Genomic DNA, 22,040 nt, shown 5'->3' with positions numbered 1-22,040 from the left:
CTTTTAAAATTTTTGGTAGAAAAGGAGTCTCACAGTGTTGGCCAGACTGGTCTCAAACTCTTGGCCTCAAGTGATCCTCCTGCCTCGGCCCCCACAAAGTGCTGGGATTACAGGCATGAACCACCATACCCAGCTCACCTACTGTCTTGATGTAGTAAATCAATTGCATGCTCTCTGAGGACATAAACCTATGCTCGCATAATGTTTTGAACCAAGAAATAATGAGTCAATGCTTGGAGAATTACACTAATATGATTTTAATTGATCAAATTAATGCAAATTTCAACATAAAAATTAACTTTTGAAAAATGTCAGGGGCCAGGCATGGTGGATCATGCTTGTAATAGATCTGTATATTGTAGATCTATTCACAGTAGTCAAGATATGGAACCAACCTAAGTGTTCATTAATAAATGAATGAATAAGAAAAATATGGTATGTTATGGGAGCACTTTGGGAGGCCAAGGTGAGAGGATTGCCTGAGGCCAGGTTTTTAGATCAGCCTGGCTGTCATAGCAAGATCCTGTCTCTAAATAAATAAATACATAAAATAAATTAGCTGGGTGTGGTGGTACACACCTGTAGCCTCCAGCTACTTGTGATGCTGATATGGGAGAACTGTTTGAGCCTGGGTGGTAGAGGCTACAGTGAGCTGTGATCTTGCCTCTACACTCCAGCCTGGGTGACAGAGCAACACCCTGTCTCAAAAAAAAAAAAGAAAATCAGGACGCAATTTCTGCCTGATTTTATTTCCTGGATCACCAAGTGGACAAATCTCCACAGGACATTATAAAAATGTATGTTTCTTTAGAGTAAAAAAGTTGTTCAATAATTTTTGCTACTTAAAGCAAATATAACCTACTTTAAAGGTCTATCATACTAGCAATTCAATTTCAATTTTATTTTCTTAACAGAAGATTTCACAATTTTTCTAATCACAATAACACAAATGCTGAACTATATGTGCAATTTATTTAAACAAGAGCATCGTGTATCGTTCATCCCTGTTGAAATTTAAATTGATACTAATGTTTTCTGATATATCAACCTCATATTTATTGGTTCAATCAACATCCCAGTACAGTACTTATTTTAAAAAAGAAACATATATTCTAATACACTGTGGAAATAAACTCTAAACAGTCCCCTCTGGGCCTTCTGGAATCAAAGACTAGGAAAGATAAAAATAAGCTCTACATTATGTCAATCTAAAACAAAACAGTTGTTAATGTATTCAACAAATATTTATTCAGATCTGCACTTACAGTTTAAGGAACTGTACCCCTAAATCACAGGAGAAAATAAAGATAAAATCCATCTTTATGGTAACAAATTATTCAAGGTAAGGGATAGTATTTCTTAATGATTTATGTAATAATACATAACCACTTAATGTGTATTATGGATCTATAGGTGTGTGTTTATATATGGGGCTGTATGTATGTGAATTGGTATAGGTATATGTGGGGGTGTGGAGCAGGGTGTGTCAGTGTATTTGCGCGCACGTGTGTGTGTGTGGCTGTTTGGATGTCAAGATGTAGACGTGTGTATGTGGGTGTTTAGGGGTTGTGGAAACAAGTGACAGTGTGCATGTATGTGTGCACTTGTATACATAAATGTGTGTGCATATATATGCATGTGTGGAGTTCGTTTGTGTCATTGGTTCTCAACCAGAAGAAATTTTGCCTCCCAGGCAATGTTTGGCAATATCCCCATTAATTTTTGGTTGTCACAATAGGAAGGGAGATGTGCTACTGAATTCTAGTGAGTAGAGACTAAGGAGTTAGTCACTAGATACTGCTTAAAATCTTGCAATGCACACTGCCTGCAACCCCACACAACAAATTATCCCACAGACAGCAGAATACCAATGGTGCTGAGCTTGAGAAACACTGGGGTGTGTGTGTGTGTGTGTGTGTGTGTGTGGTGGGGGAGGGTTATGAGAATGTTGTAAAACTTGCACAGTGTAAGCAATCAATAACCTTTCCCGTGACTTTATGCTTCATGTCATAAACAAAACCAGAAGCTATCTTATCATGTTGCTTTGCATCATTGTTATCCGACACCCCTGGGAAGATTTTTGCTATTCTTGCCTGACAAGCCATCTATGAAGAAACATTTAACACCTCTTTAATGTGAGTAGGAGACTTATAAATTTTTTCCAAAACCATAAAAAAAGTATTCTCGTGAATATTCTTTTCAGAGACCCTCAGAAAAGAAACTTTTTTTTTAAGCTACTGAGAGATACTCATTGAATTTTTTCCCCAAGACTAAGTCATGCCTGATTAAATAAGAATTCTGGCATATCTAAGATTGAGTATCTATGGAAATAGTTGACTCATTATTACTGGTTTCATTACCAAACAGATAACTTTATTAAGTTGGATTCTGTGAATATTGTTGGATGTAAAATATTAAATATATTGGAATGTAAAATTATCTTTACGTTTATCTTTACTTGTCTATAGTCCATGAAAAAATTTTAGTATTAAAAATAACATTCACTCATTATGTCTTTTTTTTTTCTAAGAAATTTCTCTTTGTCAGCCATATCATAAGCTATATCCTAGGTAGATGATTTAATATTGGCTAGATTACTTAATGCCACACCTTTATTATTATTTGTTTTTCTCAGTTTCTGGATTTTTTCAGGATTATCTTGATAGAAGAAAAAGCTAAAAATGGTATTCCAATTTATTACTGCATTTGTCTTGGGGCTCTTTTTTATTGAAATGACACTAAATCCACTGGGAAGTAGAAACTATGGGTTTGATGAAGATGGAGCCAACGTATCTCTGATCAAACCTTTGACTCTGTTACTATATCTGTCAAAATAAACTGATGTGAATTATGAAAAAAGAGTTATCATTTTTAACTGCTAGATGTCCTCCTAGAATATATTTTTTGTTCATTATATTTAACAAACATACTTTCTCTGGCATAAATTTGTAAAATTCCTACTATATAGAGATTGTGTACCTGTTAAAGGCAAGTTTGTTTATTTGCACAAGGACATGCATGCTACAATCTCAAATATAAAGTTATATCAGGCAGCCCATATACAGTTTATTTTTAAAGCCTATATTTATAGTAGCTACATGCTGTCAATTTCTTCCTGAAATAGTAATGCTCATTGTCACAGATGATATTTAGCTGTTATTACCCTGTATAAATGTAATATTCTTTTCTCCCTTGGTTTTGGCAGAATACTAACTATAACCTTTTGGAAGTCCAGAGGAAAAAGTCACCGTTTTATTTTACTTGCACTTTCTCTCCCATCTGTAATGGCATCCAAGTGGAAATATAATCATTAGGGTAGTCCATCCATGTTCTTAGAAAGTTACTGTTGTTTAAAATAAGCCCACTGATATAAATAAGTTGATGTATTGAGTTTATGTGGTTGTCTTTTGATCTGTCAAAAATGCGACCGTTTTCTTGTCCTCTTTAAAAACATTTTACAAATGCCTTAAAAAGAAATCAGAGAGCAGGGACATACAAATCAGGCTAATCTTTTGCCTGTGGGCTCATCTTTAATACATTATTATCTGTCTGTTTTTTTTTTTTTTTTTTTTTCTCACTTTGACAAGTAAGGAAACCCAATCATGACCAAAGTCATTTATTTCTTGAGGCTACAATCAGTGCATTGCTGCTTCCTTGATGAGTGAATATATTCACTGGAAGGAAAGACAAATTGGCATCTTAATTCAGGTTATATAAGATTAGACAAAATGGCTATCAGCTGTCCACATATTACTGAAAATAAAGCTATCCTGGTTTCTTCTACAAAAAATATCTGGATTTAGGCTTCTTACATGTTCCTGAAATTATTCTGGGTCATGCAAATGTATGTTGAAGAATTTAAAGGGACATGAAAAAACTGGCTTTCAGATAGCAACTGGCAGACTAAACATAGAATTAGAAAATTAGGGGCTTCCTATTTTATTAACAAATGCTTTTTAATCAGTGCAACAGGCTGTTAATGGATGACAAAGAAGTCTGTAGTCCATGATCTACATGAAAACATTTGGCTGACATGTGTTTTTTTAGTTTTTATTATTTTTTATTTTTTATTTATTTTATTTTTCTCTAGGACAGCGTCTCCCTCTGTTGTTCAGGCTGGAGTGCAGTGCCACAGTCTTGGCTTACTGCAACCAGCTCCTCCTGGGCTCAAGTGATCCTCCCCCATCAGCCTCCTTAGTAGCTGGGACTACAGGTTTGCACCACTGCATCTGGATGACATGTTCTTTAAGTTTTCCCATTTATTTCATATTTCCTGGGTTCTTGAACAAGATTTTGCTGTGAAAGGATAAATATAATGCTAATTTTCTCAGGCAAAATATAAAGTCACACTGTACCAGTCATATGGAGAACTATACATGTTACCAAGAAACTCTTTAAGAGATTTAATATTAAAATGAGACTACAAAAATAAAAAGCAAATATTTCCTTTCCTATTAATAATGTATCTAAATTAATATGTGAAGAAAATAATATTAAAAGCATAATTGCATTAAGGATGTTTTAAATATTTAATGAGAACCACATGAAGAAGCATGAGGGTACAAAATGATGAGGGCCATTTTCATATAATTTTGGGAAGCAAAATACATTTGAAGTAGTCAAAATTTCTTAACTATGATGCATAATCACTAATACTGGTAGTTACTTCGGTGAAAATGTTACATATTATATAAAGCCATTAATTATTAAAATGTTTATTTATGTATTATTTTTTGATACGCACCTGCCCTTGTCGCCCAAGCTGGGGTGCAATGGCGCAATCTCGGCTCACTGCAACCTCAGCCTCCCAAGTTCACATGATTCTCCTGCCTCAGCCTCCTGAGTAACTGGGATTACAGGCACCTGCCGCCACACCTTGCTAATTTTTGTATTTTCAGTAGAGATGGGGTTTCGTCATGTTGGCCAGGCTGGTCTTGAACTCTGGACCTCAGGTGATGTGCCTCTCTTGGCCTCCCAAAGGTCGGGGTTACAGGCGTGAGCCACTGCACATAAAATAATTGCTTAAATACCTGAATTTGGTGTGAATAATAATAATGTTTTAACTGTTCATTTGTTTTAAATCTAAAAATACCATCAGGATGTGTATCAGAGATAGAGTAGAAACTCAGACTCAAACATTTATGCACTTTATATGGAGTAACCTTGGGCTTGTCACTTTGCCTAAGTTTTCATTTTTACAGGAAAAAATGTGAACTTCACATGATTTATTGTGATGGCAACACAATTTGTGTTAAACCCTTCATAAAGACTGAAATATGTCAAAATTCTAACAGGCATTATATGCCGTAGAGCAGAAACTATGTAACATACTGAGAGACATACAGGGAAATTAAAAATAGTTCCTTATTTTACATAAGCTTACATTTCAGATAGATACATAGACGCATGGTCATAAGTTCAATGTTAATAACTAAACAAATAGCAATTGAGTGAATTATCAGCCATCAAGATCTAACTGAGTTTAAAAATGCTTTAAAGTATGATTATTACCGTAAAATATTTATCATTTTCTGTTCATTTTATTCCTTGAAAGCAGAGTATTTTCCAGTATTTTTCCAGTGAAGGTCTGATATTAGTAAATTCTTTATGCTTTATATTTTTTGAATTTTTTCAAAATTTCATATTCATTCTTAAAGAATGCTTTTGCTGGTCTAGATTGACATTGTCCCAACCCTCCCTCCCACTTCAGCATTTAAAACTTGTTCCACTTCCTTATGTCCTCCATTTTTCTGAACAGGAGTCAGCAGTTTAAGTATTGGTAGCATTGTTCTTTGGCATGTCATTATATATTCTCTTAATCGTTGTTTACAGTAGATTGACTATAGTATGCTTCAGTGTGGTTTTCTTTGTATTTCAAAAAACAGCCCAAACAGCAAAGACAATCCTAAGCAGAAAGAACAAAGCTGGAGGCATCATGCTATCAAACTTCAAACTATTCTACAGGGCATATTAATCAAAACACCAGGTTACTGGTATAAAAAGAGACACATAGACCTGTGGAACAGAATAGAGAACTCAGAAATAAGTCCACACACCTAAAACCATCTAATCTTTGACAAACCTGACAAAAACAAGCAATATGGTAAGGATCACCTATTCAACAATTGTTGATGTGATAAATGGCTAGCCATATGCAGATTAAAACTGAACCCCTTCCTTACACCGTATACAAAATCAGCTCAAGATGGATTAAAGACTTAAATATAAAACCTATAACTATAAAATCCTGAAAGACAACCTAGGCAATACCATTCTGGACATAGAAACAGGCAAAGATTTCATAAAGAAGACACCAAAAGCAATTGCAACAAAAGCAAAAATTGACAAATGGGATCTAATTAAACTGCTTCTGTACAGCAAGGGAAACTATCAACAGAGTGAACAGACAACCTACAGAATGGGAGAAAACTTTTGCAAACTGTGCATCTGACAAGGGTCTAATAGCCAGTATTTACAAGAAACTTAAAAAATTTACAAGAAAAAACAAACCTGTTAAAAGTGGGCAAAGGACATGAACAGAGATTTTTCAAAAGAAAGCATACATGCAGCCAACAATTATATGAAAAAAAGCTCAACATCATTGATCATTAGAGAAATGCAAATTGAAACTACAATGAGATATCTATTATATCATCTATTATTGTAAAGTCAAAAAAATAACAGATGTTGGTGAGGCTGTGGAAAAAAATGCTTATATACCGTTGGTGGGAGTGTAAATTAGTTCACTCATTGTGGAAGACAATGTGGTTCCTCAAAGACATAAAAACAGTAATACCATTCAACCCAGCAATCCTATTACTGGGGTATATACCCAAAGGAATATAAATCATACTGGTATAAAGACACATGCATGTGTATGTTCATTGTAGCACTATTCACAATAGCAAAGACATGAAATCAACCTAAATGCTCATCAGTAGTAGACTGGATAAAGAAAATGTACATATACATTATAGAATACTATGCAGCCATAAAAAATAAGATCATGTGCTTTGCAGAAACATGGATGAAGCTGGAGGCTATTATAGTTAGCAAACCAACACAGGAACAGAAAACCAACTACCACATGTTATCATTTGTATATGGAAGCTAAACGATGAGAACACATGGACACATAGACAGGAACAACACAGACCTGGGGCCTATTGTAGGGTGGAGGGTGGGAGGAGGGAGAGGATCAAGAAAAATAGCTAATGGGTTCTAGGCTTAATATCTAAGTGACAAAATAATCTGTACAACAAACTCCTGAGATACAAGTTTACTTATATAACAAACCTGCATATGTACCATTGAACTTAAGATAAAATTTAAATAAAAAACAGTTCACTTCCCTTGAAATATCTGTAAGTTTATGTCTTCAACATATTGCAAATATCTCAACCATATTAAAAGAAAATTTCCCCAATTTTTCACTCAGCTATTGCTCCATGTAGGTTCTATGTAGCTGTGTGTGTGTGTGTGTTTCCATAAATTACTAAGGTTCTGTTTGAATTTTCCACATTTTTATTAACAAATCTACTTGTTTGCTAATTATTTTCTTCAGTGTCACCTGCATTCTACTTTTAGCCTATCTAGCAAATGTTTTTATATCAGAAATTGGAGTTTTCAGTTGTAACATTTCAACTATTTTAGAGTTTCTGTTTTTTCTGTTAGTATTTTTTAACTTCTCATTTGCAATTAATATTTTTTCCTTGAGTATAGTGATAATAACCACTAATCTACTAATTCCAACATCTGGAATATCCTAAGTTTAGCCTCCATTGGTTGTCATTTAACTTGAGGACGTCACACTTTCCTCTTTCTCTGCATGTTGAGAAATTTTGTATTATATCCTAGATACTGTGAGGTTATGTTTGGAGTCTCTGGATTCTGTTACTATTCCTTCAAAGAGCCTGCTTTTTTCCCTCCCTCCCTCCCTCCCTTCCTCCCTCCCTCCCTTCCTCTTTTCCTCGCTTCCTCTTTTCCTCCCTTCCTCCCTTCACAGGCAATCAGACAGGTAGGACTGAAACTGTCAGCAGCCTTGTGAGAAGTGGCTCAAATCTCAGTTCAGTTTGTTTACAGATGGGCAGCTTGAAGCCAAACATTTGTGGTTCAGGAGTTAGTCAAATTTTGTGGATTTTGACAGAATGTATTCACAAACTTCAGAACACTTGTCCTTTTTCCTCTCCTTTCCAGAACTCCTTACCCATCCAATTTTCAATGGATGTGGTTGGCTTCAACTCTTTGCAATGGCTTTTCAGGTCAAAAATACTATGAATTTTTTTAGTTGACATTTTAACCATGTGGCATGGTGAAGACTGCAGACCTCAGGCTAGAAGCCATGAATAGTGGAACACTCAATACCATTCTCTTATTCCAAACTTAAACTCCCTGTAGAATCTGCCGGTATTTGGTTGCTTTCCAGTGAGGTCAGATATTTGCTGTTGTTGTTCTGTTTTCTTTTCATTTTGTTAATAGCTTATAGTTGTTACCCTTGTTGTCTATGGGATGGTTTGGCTGATAATATCCTATCAGACAAAATGGAAGTTTGAAATTCCTTTGGTTCCAAAATTATAAATATTACCTTTTCTTTCCAGAAGAGATAAAACGAAATCTGCAATGCTACTCTGAAAAAATAAAATGACTATTTTTCTGTTACCAGAAGGATTCTTTTTTCCTCAACAAAGCATAGACTGTGAAAATTGGATGATGAGAAATGTTTTATTCACTGCCCTTCAGAAATTTATGTAACATTTAAACAACCTACTACTGCAAAATAATACTCCTATTATTATGGACAAAAAAAACTCACGAAGCTTATCTGCCTCACCACAAAATATGAATTAACATTAAGTTGCTGGGAGTTTAGACATAGCTCTTCAGATTGTGAACTGGCTAAAGACTTCTTACTTCTCATTTGTTGATAATTCCTGCTTGAAGTAGCGCTAAATTCCAGCCCAGAGCTTTACTTGGCAGTTCTGAACAGGCTTCCTCATGCACAGCCAGAACTGATATTCAAGCCGTATACAACAGTATGAGTGTACTGGATATTAAAATATTGAAATACTTCAAAAATTCCTGGTAGGAATCTATTTCCTGTGAACCACATGCTGCTTTGACCATGGTAAACCACCCTCTGGGAATGTTTTTGGGTTTTATTTTTAAAATAAACTTAGTGAAGTATAAAAGGCAATAAGAAAGTAGAACAAATCATGAATACACAAATGCACAAAAGATCTTAAAGTAAACACAACCGTGCAACTTCACCAAGATCCAGGCATACCGTAGGGCATTCCAGATGCTTCCTCGTGCAACTCCATGAAATATTCCCACGCGTTTCCTGAGGAGTAACTATCATTTGACTTCTAGTGCCAGATTAGTTTTCCTTGTTTGTAGACTTTATGTGAATGGAATCGTAACAATTGTCTTTGTGTGTATCTGGTCTCTTGGAGTCACCATTTTTATTTTTGAAGTTTATCATCATTTCATTGTCATATTTTCTGTTACAAGAATGGTGCTCAAATTATTCCACTATTGATGAATATTTGTGTTACTTTCATTTTAAAGCCTTTAACTTTACTACTGTTACAAATATTCCTGTCATGTTTCTTGGTGCTTATATTTGCTAAATTTCTTAGAGTGAAAATTAAGGATCATAGATTGTGTGTATTTAGCTTTATTAGATAGTGACAGACAATTTTGAAAAGGGATTTTTCTGTTAATATCTCACAAACAGTGTATCAGTGTCTCACTTAATCCAACTCTTTGACAATGTTTAGTACTGTTGGCCCTTTACACTTTAGTCATTGTTTTTCAATAGTATAGTGGTATTTTTTACTATTTTTTTGAAGGCTAATAAGGTTAAATACATTTTAATGTATTTCTTGGCCATTTGGATAGCTTCCTTTGTGAAATCATGTTTCGGTTGCTTGTCCTTCTATTATTCTGTTAATTTTTTCTTTTATATATCTTACAAATTCAAATTATTTGTCAATATGTTAAACATATCTTCTGCTACTCTGTCTTGCTTTTTTATTGGTACATAATAATCATATATATTTATGAGGTAAATGTGACATTTTGATACATGCATGCAATGTTTAATGAAAAAGTCAGGGTAATTTGAAATATTCATCACCTCAAATATTTATAATTTCTCTTTTTTGGGAACATCCCAATTTTTTCTTTTCTGGCTATTTTTTGAAACATACAAGAAATTATCATTAACTATAGTCATCCCACTGTGCTATGAAATGCTAAAACTTCTGCCATCTATCTAACTGCATGTCTGTACCCATTAATCAATCACTCTTCATCCCTCTCTCCCCACTATCCTTACCAGCTTCTGGCAACCACCATACTACTCTCTACTTCCTTGAGATCAATGTTTTTACCTTCCCACATGTGAGTGAGTACATGTCCTCTGTGCCTGGCTTATTTAACTTCACATAGTGACCTTCAGTTCCATCCATGTTGCTGCAAATGTTGATCCTAAAGAGATAAAAAATATTCTATAGCTTGTTTTTTATGCTCGTATGAATTGCTTTTGCTAAACAGAAATTCTCAGTTTAGTGGAATCTAATTAACAACCATTTCTGTTACGGTTAGTGATTATTGTAAACTTTTAAAGAAATATTTAACTATTATAAATAATAAAGGTACACAACTACATTATACTGTAGTCTTTCCGATTTTACCTGTAACTTTTGTGTATCCAATATATCTGGAACTGATTTTTTTGTGGTATTATGATGGGAATTCTATTTTCCCCAAATATTTAACCAATTTGTTTACTTCCATATATTATAACTACCACATTATCTAAATCATAAAATTAGAGAGTTTTTCAAAATTTTACCATATATCTAAGTATGTACTTACATTTTATACAGTATTTTGGTATACAGCCTTTATTAGGGTTAAAAACTTTTTTAATCCCAGATTTAATAACATTTTAAATTGTGAATGGATGTCGAGTTTTATTACATGCTTTCTCTGCCTCGTTGAATGTGATATGACTTACCTTCACTAGTCAATTTTAAGATTTCTTTTTTTTTGTATTTGGTTTGTAATGTGTGTGTGTGTGTGTGTTTTAGTTGGTGGAGGGCAGTGTTGGAGGTAGCTTGGTATAGTTTTCTTTTTATTTATCCTACTTGAAATTCATAATGATTCTTGAGTCACTGATACATTTTTATCATCTTAGAAAATTTTTCAAACATTATGTCTTCAAATATTGTTTCTACCAACCTCTTTTCTCCTTCTGGTTCTCAAAATATTCATCAATTTGGCCAGCTCACTGAGTGCCTGTATCACATAAATATTTTTCATCATCTTCCTTTTCTTTGTTATCTTCATGCTGTATTTCTGTATGTTTTCCTGACTCATCTTCTCAGTTCACTTTTTCTCTCAAGTAAGACTCATTTGCTTTTGTTAAATTCTTAATTTTAGTTTTTGTATTTTTCAGTTCTAGAAATACTACTTTCCTTTTGTAATTCTGTCCAGCTATTTCTTCACATTCTTCATATACTATTGTCACATTTTGAATACATGTTTATCATAGTTCTGTTAAAATTTATGGCTAATTAATCTAAATCTGAATCTCCTATAGTGTCTGTCTATGGTAGTAAATAGAGGATTTCCAGGGACTATAGGAATTCAACTGGCTTAAGCAATCTGCCTGCTTTTATAGTTTTCTATCTTACAGCCTGTTTTTTGCAATATTAGTGTGTTGTGCAATCACCTACTTGTTGAAACCAGTTCCCAACAGACCTCAGTAACTTACAAGTGAAGCCCAGTGAACTTTTCTCATTACCATGCTAACATCTCCACCCTGGAAGGTTCTGTAGCTTCATTTCCATGACATGCAACCCACATGGTGGCAGGGTGACTCACTGAGTTTGTGCTACAGGGACCCATCCTTTACATGAGATAATGTACCCTCTCCATTGCCCCATAAAGCCCTCTTGTCATTCTCCTTTGAGGAGGCACTGCTTTGGAGAATATTCCTGGTGTTCTTCTTACTTTTAACAAGTAATAAAACTCCTGTTGATCACAACCTGCATTCTCATGAATGCTTGTCAAGTGAATGAACACTGGTTTTGGGGGGGTGGGGGGTGACATCATCTTTTATTCCTCTTCATTTTTGTTAAATGACTATCTTTTCATATGCTTGGTTACTTTTTGATTCCGTGCTGGGCATTGCATAGAAATAAATTTAAGTATTTAAGCATAACTTAAGGTCATGGTTGCTGCTTTCTTCAGAGATAATGTAGTACTTTTTCTCAAAGAAAGTAGCTTTGTTGGAGGCAGAACTAATCCAATCGGGTAGTGAATGGATTCAAATCTTGGTTTCAGTTATCGTGAGGACAGGTTCCTTATAAGTTCATCCTTATATCCTGTGTGTAGCCTTTCAAGATTACCAACTGAAAACCTGGCTGTGTTAGGTCTCTTCTTGGACTCTTAGCAGTTAAAAATGATAACTCTCTTTTTTCATAATTCACATCAGTTTATTTTGACAGCTATAGTAAGAGTCAAAGGTTTGATCAGAGATATGTGGGATGCATCTTCATCAAAGCCATAGTTTCTACTTCCCAATGGATTTAGTGTCATTTCAATAAAAAAGTGCCCCAAGACAAATGCAGTAATAAATTGGAATATCATTTTCAGCCTTTTCTTCTATCAAGATGATCCTGAAAAATCCAGAAACTGAGAAAAACAGAAATAATAATAAAGGTGTGGCATTAAATAATCTAGCCAATATTAAATCATCTACCTAGGATATAGCTTATGATATGGCTGACAAAGAGAACTTTCCTGGAAAGAAAAATTGAGTGAATGGCATTTGTAATACTAAAATTTTTTCATGGGCTATAGACAAGAAAAGGTAAAGGTCCCATGCAATTATTGGCAACTGCGCTCAGCTTCTCTGCCCCTCACTTTTGGCTTTATAGTTGGCAAGTGCCTCAAAAAAGTGGTGCCAGTTGTTGGTCTTACCTTCCCAGATTCTCTTTTGCCCTGATTCTTACTCATTGAGAGTTTTTTCTCCCTTGGTAGCTCTCAAATACTTTATTAATTTTTGAAAAATTTTGTACAGTTCTTTACTCTCTGCTGTGAATTTAAATAAGTGAGTCTACCATTTCTATAATTGGAAATGTCCATGTGGAGATGTCTTGCCAAAATTTAGCCACTAAAGAAGTGATTTTGCTGACTTGGCACAGCAGGAGATTCATAAACTTTTCAGAAATGACAATGTTATCTGTTCTGCTATAGTTTCCAGTGAAGTACTAATGCTTTTAATATATGTAATACGATATTATGTTAAATATCATTATATTAAATAACAAAATATAATGTTATATATGTAATGTATTTTTAATCCCTCTGATTTTCAGTGTAATACTATGTGACATTAGTATATTTCTTATGTACATGTCTATATTTTGAGAACACTGAGCTTATAACTAATACAATAAAGTTAATTTATTTGAGCTTTTAAAATGTGTCATTTAATCCACATGAATGGTCCAAACAGCATTTTCTGAATGTATGGGACTTGTTTATGAGCATCCATTATACCATCTTTATAATTTTCTTATATAGCATAAAAAAGAAACTATTAAGTGAAAAATTAAATATTGAATGTAAAAATACTTCAAAGCAGATGTTTAAAAACCTAATGACCACCTTAAACATTGTTATTTAATACAAATAAGTTAAAAAGAGTATTACACACAATGCCCTCAATTTATATGATTTTTATATCGATATAATTGGGCCTTTTAAATCTTTCTTAATTTATAATTTCTTTTTATTAAAAATATTGAACATTGTTGCTTTACTATTATGTTTTACTTGGATTTATAATTTTGATGTAGTATTTTGAATGTAATATATTCTATTGCTATTTTTCTAGTGGTTAACTTCCACTTTTTAACGAATATACTTAAAATTATAATATAGTCAACTATAAGGTAGTTAGAGAATTACTATCACCTCATTACTTTTAAAATAAAGGGTTTCTTCATAATATCCTACTTCATATGTTTTGAATTTATCATCTGGAGTTGTAATTGAGATTACACAATTATTTTAATATAATTATTGATTTTTATAATTATGTTATTTTATGTTTATCTTTATGAGTCAAGTTTTATTATATTCTACATCATGTTTCTTCTAGAGAAATATTATATTTTCTATGAAGAAATATTAGTTCTGACAGTTTTTACTTTATATATTTCTGTGGCTAACATTGTTTTCTTGCTATTGAGTTCTTTAAGTTGTTTATATAAGCTGTATGATAGCCTCTTATCAGATATATGGTTTGCCAATATTTTTACAACTTATTCTGTATATTTTCTCTTCACCTCGCTTATTATTTCCTTTGCTGTCTAAAAGCTTTTTAGTTTTATGTAATCCACTTTATTTTTGCTTTTGTTGCCTGTGCTTTGGGATTTATATCCCAAAAATTATTGTCCAAACTAATGTGATAGAGCTTTTCCCCTATGTCTTCCAGCTGATCTTTGACAAAGTCAACAACAATAAGCAATGAGAAAGGATACCCTATTCAATAAGTGGTGCAGGGAAAACTGGCTAGTCATATGCAGAAGAGCAAAGCCGGGCTACCTCTCATCATATACAAAAATTGACTCAAGATGAATTAAAGATGTAAGACCTCAAACTATAAAAATCATAGAAGAAAATTTAGGAAATTTTCTGCTAGACATTGACCTAGGCAGAAGCAAATTGTTTAGTTTTTGTATATTTGTGTGGTTTAAGATTTCCTTCTGGTATTAATTTCTATTTCACTGTGGTCTGAGAGATGACTGGTATCCTTTTTTTTTAATTTATAGAGACTTGCTTTATGACTGAGCATATATCTTAGAGTATGTTTCATGTGCGAACAAGAACATACATTCTGTGGTTGGGTAGACTATTCTTTAGATGTCTATTGGATCCAATTGGTCCAATGTTGAAATTAAGTCCAGAATTTCTTTGTTTCTGCCTCTATGATCTGTCTAATGTTGTCATTAAGTCTTGAAGTCTCTGCTGTTATTGTGTGGCTGTCAAATTATTTCCTTAGTTCTAGAAATAATTGTTTTATAAATCTGGGTGCTCCAATGTTTGATGTGTATATATTTTGGATAGTTAAGTCTTCTTGTTGAATTTTTACTATTATGTAATGCCCTTCTTTGTCCTTTTTTACTGTTGTTGGTTTAATGTCTATTTTATTTGATACAAGAATAGTGATCCCTGCTCTTTTTTGTTTCCCATTTTCGTGATACATCTTTCTCTATTGCTTTACTTTGAGCATATTGTTGTTGTTACATGTGAGGTGGGTTTCTTGAAGACAGTAGATGAATAGGTGTATTTTTAAATCTAATATGTCACTCCATGTCTTTTAAATTGAGAATTTAGGCCATTTATGTTCAATATTAATATTGATATCTGAAATTTTGTTCCTGTTGTATGTTTACTTGGTTACTTTGTTGTCTCAATTGTGTAGTTGCTTTATGGGATCAATTGGTTCTGCATTTGTGTGTTCTTTTGTAGTAGCAAGTATCATTCTTTTCTTTCGATGTTTAAAACTCTTAACCATCTCTCCTAGGGTCAGTCATCTACTGATGAATTCCCTTAGTGATTGCTTAACTTCTTTTATGCAACTGAGTTTGGTGAAACATGAAATCTTTTCATGGTAGTTCTTTTGTTTAAAACTTGGCTCCCAGTCTCTTCTGGCTTGTAAGATTTCTGCTGAGAAGTCTGCTGTTAGTGTGCTAAGTTTCCTTTTATAGGTAATAAGACCCTTTTCTGTAGCTACTGTTAAGATTTATTCTTTTGTGTTGACCTTGGATTGATTACCATGGGCCTTGGGGATGGTTATCTTGTATAGTATTTCACAGAAGTTATCTGGATTTTTTACATCTGCATGTTAACCTCTCTAGCAAGATTGGAAAAATTTTTCTAAATTATATCCTTAAATATGTTTTCCAAGTTGCTTAGTTACTCTCCTTTTTTCTCAGAAATGTCAGTAAGCCATAGATTTGGTTGCTTTGTAGCATACCATATCTTGAAGGATTTGTTCATTATTTTTTGTTATTTTTTCTTTATTTTTGTCTGACTGGGTTAATTTGAAGGATGAGTGTTTGAGCTCTGAAATTCTTTCTTCTGCTTGACATAGTCTGTTGTTAAGGCTTCCAGTTATATTTTGAAATTTCTGTTGTGAGTTTTTCAATTCCATAAATTCTGTCTAGTTCTTTCTTAATACGGCTATGTTGGCTTTAAAATCATAAATAATTTGTTTGGTTTATTGGTGTTAGACCCTAATGTAAATGATGAGTTAAAGCGTGCAGCACACCAGCATGGCCCATGTATACATATGCAACAAACCTGCACGTTGTGCACATGTACCCTAGAACTTAAAGTATAATTTACATATATATAAAGATTCTAACTTTCTTTTGGATTTCATTGAATTTCCTTGTTTCATTGATCTTTTGTGTTTTTTGTAATCTCCATTTCACTTATTTCTTCTGTAATCTAAATTATTTCCTTCATTTTACTAACTTTGGGCTCAGTTTGTTCTTGTTTTTCCACTTACTTGAGTTGCAATGTTAGGTTGTTTATTTGAGGTCTTCTTTTTTTCTTGATATAAGCATTTATTGCTATAAACTTCCATTTTAAATTTTAAAGTAGCTTTTGCTACATTATATTGGATTTGGTTGAATTGTATACTTTAAACAGGTGAACTTTCTATTTTGTAACCTATGTATCACATTTAGTGCAAATGTGTTCCAAGATTACTATTTTTTTAAGTCAACCAGTTTTTCTCCTGGAGAGAAAGTTTACCTTATGATGTCCATGGTGATTATTCCTCAAATTACATTTTCACTGATATTAAAATTGCTGATTCACATTCTTATTGATTAATATTGAGAGTATACCTTTTACTATATTTTTATTTGCCTTATATACATACATACACATATAGCTTTTAATTTGCTTCTTATAACTTAAAATATTACTGAGACTTTGAGTTTTTAACATTTTATTTTTAAGAATTAACAGACTAATTCGCATTATTTATTATAATGTTCTTTGCATTTTTTCTCCTTACCTTCACTAACTTGTGTTAGATTTAATTTCCATCTTTGTGAAAATATTTTATTTGCAAAACTATTTTGTAACTTTTAGTTATTCAATTGATTATTTTCAACTTTATACCCATATCAGAGTTTCTTATTTTGTCATTGTGAAGCAGCTTCATTGTCTGAGGTAAATACCCAGGGTTCGTTGTCTGGTGCCAGGAAGATTTAGGACACCAACACGTAGGAGGAGTTTAGGAGCAGAGGTTTAATAGGTGAAAGAAAGAGAGAGGAGAACAGCTCTCTCTCTCTAGTGGTTTCTGAAAGGAAAGGCTGGCCAGTGGCAGAGTTCACTGGATTTTATAGTCAGGCTTGAGGAGGTGGTGTCTGATTTATGTAGGGCCCACAGATAGGTTCTATCACGTGTGACATTTCCGTAGGATGGGGAAGGCTGGCCACTCCTCCCTAATCTTATTATGCAAATAGGCTTTCCACTTGACAGGCACCATCTTGTCTGCTCCTTACTGTATATGTGGCTGGCAAAGGGTAGGGAGGATGGAGCTGCCATTTTGAACTTGTCTAGTCCCAAGTAGCTTTTTCCTGCTCGTATTCACCCCTGTAAGCTTCCAGCGCGCTCATCTATTGCTGCAGCTCGATTTTACAGGCTGCTCTTTGTTAGAAAATGATTTTGAGGCTGCTTTTCATTAAAAAGGAAACCTTACTGAGGACTCCCATACCCTCACTATCTGCCTAAGTAATTTCTTACCTCCTAAATCAATTATTTAATAGCTTAAATTGTTTAGGAAACTAAAGCTTGAGAATCTCAGTAAATTGCTCAAAAAATATACAAGAAGGCTAAAAAATAGGCCTAAAAATCTCTTCACTGTATGTGGTCTATGTTACAAATTGTTTAGCTTATGTAAAAGCATGCACCTTTTGGTAATATGGCACAATTTATGGTAACATATAAGAAAATATTAAAGCAGATAACTGGAGAAGAAAATTTAAGTAAATTAATATTGATTGGGTACTTTTTACAAGATATTTTCAGATGGATGTTCTCACATAATTCCAAGAAAAACCTTAAAATAGTAATTATCATCTCTATTTTCATAGATATAGAATAAATGTTTAGAAAAGATACAAAAATTATTCTCATCACAATGTTAGTAAATTGTAACCTGAACTCATAATTTAAGATTGTGAAAGCATGAGGGTTATTTTTAAAGTTTTTGTGGTTTTTTTTTCTTTCCTTTTTTATATTATAGCACTTTTTGTTATAGATGGGTGGGGGATTATTGAAATTCCATCTCCTGTTTTTCTTATTTCCTCAGAATGATATTTTCTAAATCATATTTTTTCTTTTGCTTTAATTAAGAATTTCCATCATCCACCCACTTATACTCAAATACAAGCAGCAGACTTCAAGCTGTCCTCTTCCTGACTGATCATTCACAGGAAATATTCTCTCAAGGGACAACACATCATTTCTGTATGAAAAATGAGATGGATGTGTCACATGGAAGGGGACTGTCAAGCATAAAACATACAAAGAGGTCCCTTCTCTCAGTTTCATGTCAGTTATTTTTTTACTTCCTATAAAGCAGGCTGTGATATAAGGTCTTAGGCAAGTATATTAAAATATTTAGAAATTCAAAAGGTATTTTTAAAATTAGGAGTAATTAAGAAAACTTTGTCTTTTATGTCCATTTTATCTAAGATCTTAGTATAATTTTGGATTCATAGTCAAATGTTTATTTACTCAGCCCAATTAAATATTTTGACATACTTTTGATGCATTCTGCTCCAGGCAATAGACTATTCTACAGCAGTATTAGGGGACAAAGACTATTCTATACTTACAAAAGTATCTCATAACTGACAGAGACTCTCCTTGAGCAAACTTCAGTCAGGCTTCTGTGAATCCTCTTCTCAACTGAGGTTTGACTTTTGTACTTCTATGTTCGAAAGACATCACACAATTGTAGAATATTAGCACAACTAGCAAGAATCCTATTAAGCTGGTTTAGCAACAATTCCCCACCCTTGATATCTGATTATCCTCAATATTTGGCCAGCTTCCCTACTAATGCCCCACCATCCTCTGATTAATACCTGATCATACTGGACTGCCTTCCGTGAGAATCCTGTTAGGTCAGTTACCTACTCTCTTAATAAATTTTTCTGTCCCCTGATGCCCAGATCGATCTTCTTGGCTATAGAGTTTCACTTTTCTTTTCTTTTTTTTGAGACAGAATCTTCCTCTGTCACCCAAGCTGGAATGAAGTAGAATAATTATGACTCACTGCAGCCTTGACCTCCTGGTCTCCTGAGTAGCTGGGGCTACAGGTATATACCAGCACACCCAGTGCTAAAATTACAGGCATGAATCCCACATGCACCCCACTTTTCTTTATTGTATTCAGAATTGAGCCTCGTTCTATCCTGAGGTCTCTTTCCCCCTACTGCATAGTACCAAATACAATCTATTCTTCACACTTTCTAGCTCTGTCTGTAGACAGTTTCTACCACTGTCTAGCTTTGGTTTTCTTTGACAAAACTCAACCACAATTTTAGTTTTTAGAGTAAGGAAAGAGTTTGACAATGTAAACTTTTAGCTTCAATTGTTTTATGGTGCAGATAAAGCAGCCTGATATCTCATCGCTTTAAAACAACAAATCATTATTTATGTAACATGAAGTTTGTGGACAACTTCACATCCACTGGATTCAATGAGCTCCATTGGGTTTTGTTTTGGCTTTACATGTCTACTCTTTTCCCAAAGCCAGGCTGCAAGAAAAAGTCTAGAAATGAAGAAAAAAAAAAGATAATTCTGCTTAGTTTTTCAGAGCAAAAGAATGGGATCTGGATTAAAAGACAAGGCTTGACATTTAAAAAATGATTGAATAGGTAGTCAGGAAGTTTTTCCCTTGAAGTGTAAGTTTACATTTCAGTGGAGGGGTGTGAAACTCAAAGCCATGAGGTCAGTGGTTTATATTCCAAAAGATAGTAAATGACTAGGGAGCAAAGATTTATCTCCTTCTGTCAGAAGGAGAGAGGGGACTGATGTTACATTACTATATAAACTGCCAGATTCATTATTGCAGTTTCACCCCTGTAGTGCAAGAAACCCACACGATACCTGCTGGTTTAACCATCTGGCATTCATATATCACCCCAGAAGGGAGAAGAATTGGGGTGTACTGAACTGCTTTAGTTATTGCAGTAAATTATAATATGTCATTGCTCCAGAAATATTATTTTTACATTCAGGATGATATGAGCCAATACATATATACACTAAAAACTTATTTGTAGCCACAGCAAAGGAGCAAATTAGAGTAGCACAAATATGCAGAGTCTCTTAAAGGTTTTGCTTGCAACTCTCACATTGTCGCTTATGCTTATTCCATTGGCCTAAGCAGATCACACATCCCAGCACAAAGTCAATGGAGTCAAAGTAGCATGACAAGGATAGGGAAGACATGAAAATTATAAGCAAATATTACCATCTACTATAGTCTATTGCTCTCAAATAATATCCTTTTTCTTGTACATAAAATATGCTTACCTTTTTAAAAATATATCTCCATATGATCTTATTCAATCACAGCACCGAGCTTAAAAGAAAAGTTGTGGCTTAAGTCAGGTTCTAATTCATTTCTGGATCTGGTGTCTCTTGATCCAGAAAACTAAGAACTAAATAAAAAACAAATGAATTGTGTTACAATCTCTCCAACACACAAAACCCTCCATAGTGGAAGAGAGAGACAATATGACTATAATGCATTTTCATATTAAGAAAGATGAGTAACAGGGTGCACATAGACAACCCCTGGTTCATGGAAATTTTGAAATGCAGGTAGAGGAACAAATGTTGCAATGTCACTCTATTCAGTTAGAATTTAATTTTTGACTGAAGCTTCTTCCTCCTTTCCCGTGAGTTTATGTAGTCAGTCCTTTATTCTTCATAATTTTTGACTCCATGCATTAAGTCCTTTATTTTCCATTGTCCTTTTGGACTAGATTTGAAAAGGGAGTTGGGGAATATACCTTCCTTGGTAGTTGAGCTGCTGCTTCTGCTTGTTCCCTGCCAAGGAAATTTGAGGTCTCTAGGTTTATTTTACGTTTCAGAGTCAGCATCTCTTTTAACTCAAATGAAAGGTGTTAATAATAGAATTCTTTAAACATGTTGGTGCTTATTTTAGTCCACTCGGCATCATCTGCAAATAGTCACACCCATAATTCATTTGAGTATCTCTCTTTTTCTCTCTCCACTTAATTAGAAGTACTTTGAGCTTGTCAGGTTTTCATGGGATGACACGTTGTGATTCTTCTACCCAGACCATTTATTTAACTGAAAAGATTGCTAGAGTAACTGTATTCATTTCAAATATTTTTTTTAAAGACATAGGAGTTATACCCTTGATTTTACCTTTGCTCTTGATCTAGTTTGGACATTTGTCTTCATCCAAATCTCACGTTGAAATGTACTCCCCAATTTTGGAGGGCCTCATGGGAGGTGTTTGTATCATGGGAGAGAATCCCTCATGAATGGGCTTGGGCCAGGCCCCTTCATGAGGAGGTCGACCTCCAATAAAGCCTGCAGAACTGTGAGCAAATTAAACCTCTTTTCTTTACAACTTACTCAGTCCCAGATGTTTCTTTATAGCAATGTAAGAACCGCCAAATACAACTCTTATGTTGCATCCTAATTGAGATTGCTGGAATAATCTTTAAGCAGACAGGTAAAGTAATAGTCTTTGTGCTTAGACATAATTTTGACTATGCATGACAACTACACAAATCATTGAAACATGTATTTTTCACTATGCCAATCACTAATCTGAAAAGATAAACTCTTTTTTTTTATTATACTTTAAGTTTTTGGGTACATGTGCACAACGTGCAGGTTTTTTACATATGTATCCATGTGCCATGTTGGTGTGCTGCACCCAT

Source organism: Hylobates moloch, unplaced genomic scaffold, assembly GCF_009828535.3.
Source record: "Hylobates moloch isolate HMO894 unplaced genomic scaffold, HMol_V3 SCAFFOLD_4, whole genome shotgun sequence".
Lineage (NCBI taxonomy): Eukaryota > Metazoa > Chordata > Mammalia > Primates > Hylobatidae > Hylobates > Hylobates moloch.
Note: the sequence above shows the minus strand (reverse complement) of the source record.